At 40.1% G+C, this 9,514-nt stretch overlaps 1 long non-coding RNA gene across 1 annotated transcript; it reads left to right on the top strand.

The window, feature by feature from the left end:
• Positions 1 to 526: 526 nt before the first annotated feature.
• On the top strand, positions 527 to 7,891 carry LOC146344064 (uncharacterized). Its single transcript, XR_014792579.1, has 4 exons — positions 527 to 854; positions 2,157 to 2,223; positions 6,242 to 6,371; positions 7,234 to 7,891. It is a non-coding gene; the product is annotated as an uncharacterized LOC146344064 (long non-coding RNA).
• Positions 7,892 to 9,514: the final 1,623 nt, after the last annotated feature.

Raw genomic sequence — 9,514 nt, forward strand, 5'->3', positions numbered from 1 at the left:
CTTTTGGCACCTGCCCTCAGGCGCCGAATTAATCATGGAAGAAAACAGGCCAGCCTCCCAAATCCCTAATGTCCAACCATCTGCCAATGGGGACTGCCTGTGCCTGTAATAAGGCAACCCACAGAATAACTATTATTCAGATCAAAAGGTTATTCACTACTGCTCATATAGTCCCAGAGTTCAGTTCTATATTGTCTGTGGTGTCCTGTAGTAATTGAGTCTGTGTGCCATTGATATTGCCTCTATGAACTCCTGTCTAGCATTTTGTCGATTAGGAACATTGTCTTTATTTCTTATGCATATTCAAATTTAGTGTTGCCAGAGGATACAGAAGATATATCTCAGCTTATCTATGGGGCTCTGATCATCAAGTTATGTCTGCACCAGCACTCCTTGTAGTTCTTAACGTTAGAGTTGTCTCTTGTTTTCCCAGTGCTACTGTTCACAATTTGTGGGCTGCCTTAACTGAAAAAGGAGAAGAGGACTGAATATGTGCATATCACTGTGCATATTTGTACAAATATGTACAAAGAAAACAAAAATAGGGAAGGAGAGCATGGCATACATCTACGTGGGATAGTTTAGCATTGTGTAAAGTTGAGAGACCCGCTCTCTGCTAAAAGAAACACTGTGTAATGTCAGTGGAACCTGCTAGACAGGAACAAAAGTGGTGGCGATGGGGAAATAAATATCTTATACAGGAGGAGCAGTGAGACAATGGATAGGATGAAGACTATTCCAGGCCAGGATGTTAACAAACATCTGCAAGAAGAACACTGAGGGAAGATTAGTGTCTCTTTAAATAGGTACCAAGTTTCTTGCAAAGAAGCTGATAAATGGACCAGTAATCAGAGGTACATTTTTAGATATTTCAGGGTGTGGGGAGGATATTTGAAGTTGGTGTTTTTCAAACTGCTGTATAGGCCAAAGAGTTCCTGATCACATCTGAAAATCTGAAACATTTTCTCTCCATATCAGCCTTCCCCAAGGCTGATGAACTACAAGCCCCAGCATTCCTGACCATTGGCCATGCTGGCTGGGGCTGCTGGGACTTAAAGTCCAAAACATCTGGCCTGATGAGTGAATCCTGACATTCATCAGACCAGAATTCAAAATGAGATGCTGACTATAACTGCTGTGCATGGTATGTTTAGGTACATATCACACGAAATACAGCTACTGTAGACCTGGGGTGCTTCCAGACAAGGTTTATTGTGTAATCACCCTGCCTTATTCACAGAATTTTGTGGGGGTGTGACATTTTCTCCTATTTGTAACTCTCCCGTGTTTTCCCATCAGTGCTTCCTACCAGAGAAGATCCATTAAAGAGGTAAAGATGGAATAGCTGCACAATGTCTTCTGATTGGTAGTGCTAGGAACCAATCTGTCTGGAAGCACCCTAGAGGTATCAACTGTGTATTTGAAAGGTTGAAATGTTAGGATTCTTTGAACTGCTAAGAATTCAAAACATTAATCACAATGCCAGAATGGGAGTTGGCTTAGCACCTTCCTCATGTATCATTGTTTGTTGGGCAGATATGAAAGGGCTTTCTCCTGTGTTCCCTCCAAACTAGGGAATGTGCTCAGTCAAGGACTGCAATGGACTCCAACTCTCTAGGGCTGTAGAAAGGGTGTAAAGATGCATCCTTTTAAAATTCAGCCTTTAAAAATGTGTAGTTCTAATGTTCTAATGTTTTTACAGTTTTTAATGTTCTTGTTTTTACTGTTGCAAGATTTTATTGTTTTAATTTGTTGTACACCGCCTTGATGGCTTTTTATCAGATGAGCTGGTATAAAAATATTAATAAAAAATAAATTTATTTTTAATGGCTAGAATGACATACTGTGTTTGAAAGCACAAAACAGAATAGACTGGAGTGTAAGGCAAAAAGGTGTCTTGGTCTTTTCAATCATTTCTCTGGAACCTGTCCAGGCAGTCCCTGAGAGTTTATCAACATTTCAGTAGCACTAGCGTTTCCGCCACCACCCATCTTCTCCTCAGAAATAACAACTTCTCAATAGTACGATTGGTGACTTAATGGGATCTGACATTTTTACACTGAACTGATGTCATGGTGTATCACTGTCTAAGTTGAACTTGGAGGTTAACTTATGTTTACATTGTGCCTAATTTTCCTCAACACATCTCATTTAAGCCTCTCTGCGACATGTAATCTTCCTGCTGGCTCCTGAATTTCACCATTGCTGCTGCTGCTCTTACTGGTAAATACTTTTTTTTTTTTTTGGCAGAACTTGAGTGATCTATCAACACAGCAATGTAATAGCCTCAATTCAGGCTCTATCAAGAAAATCAAGCACTTGGGGAGGAGATAGAATTCTTTTCCTCTTTAAGTTTTTAGAGTTTAGTAACAGGAGACATTTCCAGCTCAGAATGACTTATAATCCCACATCTCCCAATCATGTAAACCCATGTTGGCATTAAGAGTAATTTATTCAGTTAAGCTATCAGAACTCATTAAACCCTTTCTTCAGCGTTTCAGCACCTTGGGCAGTCAGACTATTACCATTACTGTTAGGGCTTCTTGTATGTTTGCTAAACTGTATCTGACAGGAGATCCTCAAATCCAGTTAAGGTAAAGTGCTCAGACTGAAGGTGCTTCATAGACCAATTCTGTATGTTTGGTTGGACTGTGGTGCCATACCATGCTGGCAGCAATGGGAGGACTTATCCCTTTGTTCTGCACTGGAGAGTTAGTCCTGAGGCTAATGGATCAAGAGCCATTGGGGCTGTTCTACTGGCCCTGGGAGCTGGGAGTTCCTAGCTGAAGACAGCTAAAAACGGATACTGTTTGGGAATGGCAGGGAACATCGCTACAAATTCTCTGGGAATTTGATGTAGGATATGCTGAATTGGTGCCTGCTCTAGGAGTGTGAATTAACTTTCATACTGCTCTGCTTGTCAGGGCTGACCCAAGACAGTTTCTTGCTTGTGGTAAAGAAAAAGATGGCGCCCTCCCCATTCCATGGACAAAAGCCAGCTGGACTGGCAGCCAAATCTTACTTCAATATTGTGGATGGGATAACATTCTCCACTGCACCTGAAGGCAGCAGTCTAGCTTAGGTGGAGGGCAGGCCGCATGGCACAGAGCTGTCACCTCCAACACCTTGTTGCCATCTCCCAGTATCTGCTGCCTGAGATGACTGCCCTGCTGCCTGTATATTTGCAAATAAAACAAAGATTACAAAGACAGCGCAAGGCTCTGGTGCTCTCTCATCCAAGGAAACTACATTCTGTAGCACTGCTTTTGCAATTTCTTACCACTTGGAGAAATGGGATATACAGAGCCATATACTGTAATCCTCCTGGTTTTCCCAATGCAGTTTCCTTTCATGGCTTCATGGCTTCATGTTCATGTTTCTTGTTCATTTGTTCTCCCATTTTGCTTAGAGCATACTCGTTGCTTGAAGAGCCCCATCACTTTGGGGAATATAATTACCCTGTGACACTTTCTGTTTTGTTCTGTGTCCTTCCAGGCCATTGCTTTATCCAGTTTCATTCCACCCCATGTTTACTGTTGTTTTTGCAGATGCACATTTTTTAACTTCTAGTTCTTATATTTCCATTTACTGTAATTTTAGTTCTAATAGTGCAAATTTGTTTATCATCACTCAACTACTTCTCCACCCCCTTGTATTTCTTCAAGCACACAGTTTGCATTTCAAATTTTTATAAGCGTTGTTCACCTTATCGATATTCTCCTGCATATTTTATATAACGTATAGTTATTCCAAAACACAGTGATAGATTTATTGATTCTGCTTAATGCTTCTGAATCCTCACACAATATAAGCAGCTATTTGAAGTTTATTGTTTCCTTTAGATTTTTTGTTGCTGCTGCTGCTTTAAACTTCTTTCACTTCTTAGATTTTCTCTACTTCTTTGCTTGGTTCGGGGGGAGGGACAAAACTCCACCACCTTGCGATTTCCCCTCTTATGTTTTAAGAAGCACTGTTGCTCACTCACTTGAACTTCTTGCATATTTTCTCATTTAGATTACTCATGTAGGGTAAGGAACAGTATCTTGCTTCTATATAATCAGAACAAAGCTTTTAAACCTGGAAAATCAAAAGAATTCTGTGGACCTCTCTCTTCCAGCCTGTACAGTTCCAAATGAGGATTGATTTTGAGGAACATGGGCATGGTTTGAATCTCCCCTTTTCTATTGAGGATGCTTCTCATATTGTTTGAAATTGATTGGTTCTGTTATGCATTCATTCTATGTTTAGTTTTGGCTTGGTATATTGCATCCAGACCTACCACTATAAAGGACAAGGGACTGAGATTGAGTCTAGAAGTTACAAGAGTATAGATTTGGTCCTCTCCATGGCTGGCCTGTTCTTGGTAGCATCTGGTACAGGGATACAGAACCTCAGGTCTGTGGGCCAAATCCAGCCCTCCAGAGATCCTCAGAGGGCCACACCCCCTTCTCTTGGCCCCACCCCTTCCCTTGGGCCAGTAATTGTTTGGTATTTTCCTGGCTCTTGTGCAGTTTTCAGCTTTTCTAAAGGTTGAAATTCCTCTCCTAAGGCTTAGTTACTGGCAGTAATATGCTGATATTTTTGGTTTTTTAGACTTCTCCCTTTTCCCTTTGTCTGTGCCCACCAATGGAATGTGGTCCCCGACAGCCTCCTTAAAATGGACTTTGCCTCTCAGGGTGAAAGAGGTTCTGCATCCCTGATCTAGTATAACACAATGTGAAATGAGTCAGCATTGCTTTCTGCATTTCTTCAGTGGAACTAGACAAAGAGGTAAAGCAGGAGAAAGAATACGCACAGCACACTGACATCATGTCATGCATAGTGTTACTCTAGACCAGGGGTGAGTAACTTGCGGTGGGCTGGGGGCCAATTTCACCACCTGGAACCCACCAGGGGACTGCACCCCTACCGCCACACTGCCAAATCCGTTGCTGAAATTTGATGGCATAGCAGCAGGGACAGGAAAAAAATCCATAAAAAAGGGACTAATAAGCTTTTTTTTTTTTTTAAAGGCATGCCACTGAAGTTTGATTTTTTTTTTTTCCAACTCAAATTTGGCAGTGGTGGGTGGGCAGTGGAGGCCACATACAACAGCAGGGAGGGTGCATGCAACCCATGGGCCATGTGTTGCCCATCCATTCTCTAGATGTTACCAGGAAGAGGAGTGAAAGAGATAGAATGGCATCAGTTCTATGCAACTTGAATTGTCTGATTCCATTCTGCAGCGTTCCTGCTGTAGAAACACTATGTTCCATATTTCTCCCTTAGGTTATTTTGATGGGTGCATAGATTAGTGACAAATTATGCTGTATTACAGCATCTTCTGAATAGAATAGTCATGTAATTGCCTTTATTCCTTAAGAAAAATGCATCCTTGTAAAATATTTTTTATTAGGATAGCATCTTTTAACAAAGGCCAGAACAAGAACCTGAGTCTGGTATGATGGTAAAGTTTAGAAAGCTGAAATTCATGCTGAGTGGCTGTGACCTTTTCCCAGTATATTCATAATAATTAATATATATTATAATTTAGAATATTATTATTTAAAGAATAGACCATCGTTATCAGGAGAAAGTGACTTGACATTTTGAGCTCATGTCTCTTCCCATTGGGGTTAATACATGATTATGAGGAAGAAATGCAGCTAACTTCTATTTCCTCTATGCCCAATTCTTTAGAGCATCAAGGTGTGCTGACATTTCTTATCCCACAGTGTGGTTTCTTTGTGATGGTAGGAGAGAGGGGACATTGATTTTTTGGGGGTAAGAGTCCTTTGGCCCTAAAATTCAACTGTCTGAGAGATAGAAGAGCTTTTCATACACAGAAGTGCTCAACTGCATGCATGTGGTGGGAAGTCCTGGCTTCTGAGCAGCTTATGGGCCTTTGTAACAAATGGTGAATGATACATAGAATTCATGCAATTTCCTACACATCAGGGGGTTCATTTGGTGCATAGGACATTTAATTTGGTGCGAAAGGCCACAAGATGGTACAATTCTCACAGAAAGCATTTTTCACCAGGCACTGACATACAGTAGCACACCTGCACCTATACTTCTGGACTCCATTATGTTTTTTTGTATGCATTATTGAGTTGCATGTGCAGTCACATACAATGCAGATTGGCACTACAGCATTGTGTGAAGCACTGAAACAACCTGGAGATCTGCACAGAAGGCATAGTTGGTGGGTATCCAATCCAGTTGCCTGTGATCTCATCTGTTTTTTATTGCTCCTCAGAACCTATGTCAGAGTTTTATATTGCCCATCATCAAAATATCATTACTCCAATGGCACGTGAGTCAGAGTCACAGCCTCCCATTCGTCTGGGATTATGTCTTTATTATCCCTCTGAATTGAGTTTCCATGTGTGAGTATGGTATTGTCTTTGTTTCTTAAGAAAAATAACTGGTTCCTTATTGCTTGTTCATAATACTGGTTTCATTTTTACAGTAATTTCACACAATACAAATCAGTCTTGAATTGGCCTATTTTGAAAAAAAGTTTTGCATTCCCTGTCACACCTTCCAACATCTACTCTGTGATCACTGTCTTAGCAGGTGACCAGCATGTAATTGGTCAATACACATGGAACAAATAATTCACTTACTTAAATTCCTTGATCTTCTAATGCATTGGACTAAATGCCAGCTTACCCTTCAGCTTTATAAAGTGTTTTGAAAATGTTGACTCCTAAATTTCTAACACAGACTAATAGGACAGAAGAGAGCTCATTAGTCCAGTTGCCAGTTGATTTCCGCTGTTTTACTTAAATCATTCCAGTTATGGTTTACATAATTTATTTGTACATCTATATTCTAAACCTCTTTTATTATAGGAGAATAAATATCACATTAGGACTGTCTTTGCAGGAACAAATGTAACGTGCATAACAAAAGGAGTTCTGCGGTCCTATCCTTTGAGTGAATCGGTGGGAATAATGAATATGATTATTTGCTGAAAATGATACGTTAGTCAAATAACGCAAAGGGACCAACAACTTTGCTAACATTTCCCCAAGCCACTTTTACAATGCTGTGAACACAGTTATTTTACATCAGTATTACTTTGGTTTGAAATGATGATTTCCTTCTTATACTGCATTATTTCACAAAGGGATATGATACAATTAAGAGGAGCTTAGCATCATTAGTAACTGTGTCTTATTATGCTGTTGTAGGGAAGGTGTATACTGTATGTTGCAGCACTGTTTTCTTTTCTGTTTTTTACAGCTACAAGTTCCATATCTGAATAAACTGGTAAGGAACATGATAAGACGATCGTGAAGATTTCTTATGAGATACAGAATGTCACTTCGGCAGAGAAGAAGATATCCTGTGCTTCTTAACAATTGCATTTTTCTTTAGGATAACTCACTCATCCCTTCCCACAGACACTGTATAACATCCCCCAACAGAGCCAACATCACGGCCCCTGGCTCAGATCTCTTTGGACACTCTGATATATACACAGAGCTTCCAGCAAGCACGGCCATGTCAAGGGAGCTCTGTGCATTACGTGGAGATGCTGCAGTCAGTAGTGACATTGCAGTGAATGAAGAACACAAAGGAGTTCTGTCTTCACATCAAAGCTCTTGGATGTTCAAGGAACCTCTGGATTTGGCTGAATGTATGGAAGCATGATTACTCTTCTTTTAAGATCCTAAGAATATAATCATAAACAAATATGTCTATGGTTGTATTACTGTTGTCTATTATCTGTAACGGGAGCAATCATGGGAAGGAAGGAATAAGTTGTCCTAAATAAAAATGTAATTGCTAAGAAGCGCAGTGACAATCTGTTCCTTATAAGAAAACTACATCTGGCATGCAGATTTTCAAGAATTTATCTGATTCTTATTCTTTGTTTAAAATAAACATTTCCTGCTCCTAGCTTGAAAAAAATCTATCTTTGGGCAGGTGTGGATGTTATGTGAAAGCACCAAATGGAGCAGGGGTGGGGCAACTTGTGACCCTCCAGATGTTTTGGCCTATAACTTCAATCATCTCTCACCAGCCTATGCTCGTTAGTGCTGGTGGGAGTTGTACACCAAAACATCTCGTGGGCCACAACTTGCCCACCCCCAAAATAGAGGGTGTATGGAGTTCAAATCAGGCAATAGATGTGTAGACCCTACCTGTCTCCTGGTATACATCTCTTATAAAACACACACACACACACACCTATTTCAAGTTCCCATTAAACTGAAATTCCTTGGATGTTTCACTGGAGCAGGAACTTCCACATTCACCAAGAATTTTGTGTTAAGTGAAATTGCAAGGCAAATCTTAGGATGTGCAGGATGTATCTCCTGGGATAGCTTGCTTGTCCCATTGACAGTCTTTTGGCTCCCTTCACAAATCCTCAGATGCTTTGCCTGAATAGGGAACCTCCAGTTTCATCTGCAGTTTCACTCTGCAAAATCTGGTAAGAACTCTCCTTTAGCCATCCCCCCTTTAGCCATTACTTTGGAATTTGGGGGATGTTGTCCTTTAGCATCCACACATGAGATCCCAATATCTTTGTGGAGGGCACCACTGTATTTTTTTTTCCTCTGGAAGATATTGTTGGCCACTCCTTAATGGTACACTGGTAGAGAGATGGAGAACTTGAGAAATGAGGATTTCTTGGCTGTGCTAGAAAGCATCACTTTTGCCCATGAGAAACGAGTATGCAAACCAGAAGGTAATTACAACGTCAACATTCTCCAAGCAGATAAGTAAAGGAAGAGTAACCCCTTAAACTTTCAGTCACTGGTATATAATTTCAGCGTTCCTTCAGATGAGAAAAGGAGAAGAAAAGATTTTACAAATGAATTATTTCATACTTCCACTAGAAGGCAGCATAATCAAGCAATTCAGCAGAGATAGATATAGATTAGATAGATGCTTCAGTTGTTCTAGAAGCGGAAAAACCATGCAAAGAGATTAAAGTGAAATAGATTATGAGAAGACTATGAATGAGGAAATTGAAATAGATTATGTGAAGGCTATGAATGAGGAAATTGGTAAAATGAATAGACAGGAACTAAATGTGGTATTTTGGCCACAGCATCTAACAGAATTGTCAGATTCACAAAGGACATGCATGTGTCCCCCCCCCCCCATATTTAACAGTTGAATAAGAAGAAATATATCAAAACCTGAACTATCTAGTCTTCTTGTAACTGTTTGAACAAAACCTGATTATTATACTGGCTAATCTCAGGCTCTCTATATACTTTTCCACATGTTAAATGAGCCTCAAACAGAGAATTACGATTGCTGCTTATCATAAGCAATCGCACAGAACGCTGTACTTCGGATAGATGGCCAGTGTCCCACACTTGCATCATTGGTCTTGTGGATTTGCAACTTGGATAGGAAGGTGAAACTTAAACTGTTTGTTTTTTCATCCAGGATACATTTTTTAAACTTTTACAGAAAGAAGCTCTATAAATATAATGACAAAGTCTGCATATGAAGTAGGACAACTGTTCAAATAGATTTTATGAATGGCCTGAGCAGGACATAA

This window comes from Heloderma suspectum, chromosome 5 (assembly GCF_057233095.1).
Source record: "Heloderma suspectum isolate Gila_16-S chromosome 5, 16-S_ref, whole genome shotgun sequence".
NCBI classification, from domain to species: Eukaryota; Metazoa; Chordata; class Lepidosauria; order Squamata; family Helodermatidae; genus Heloderma; species Heloderma suspectum.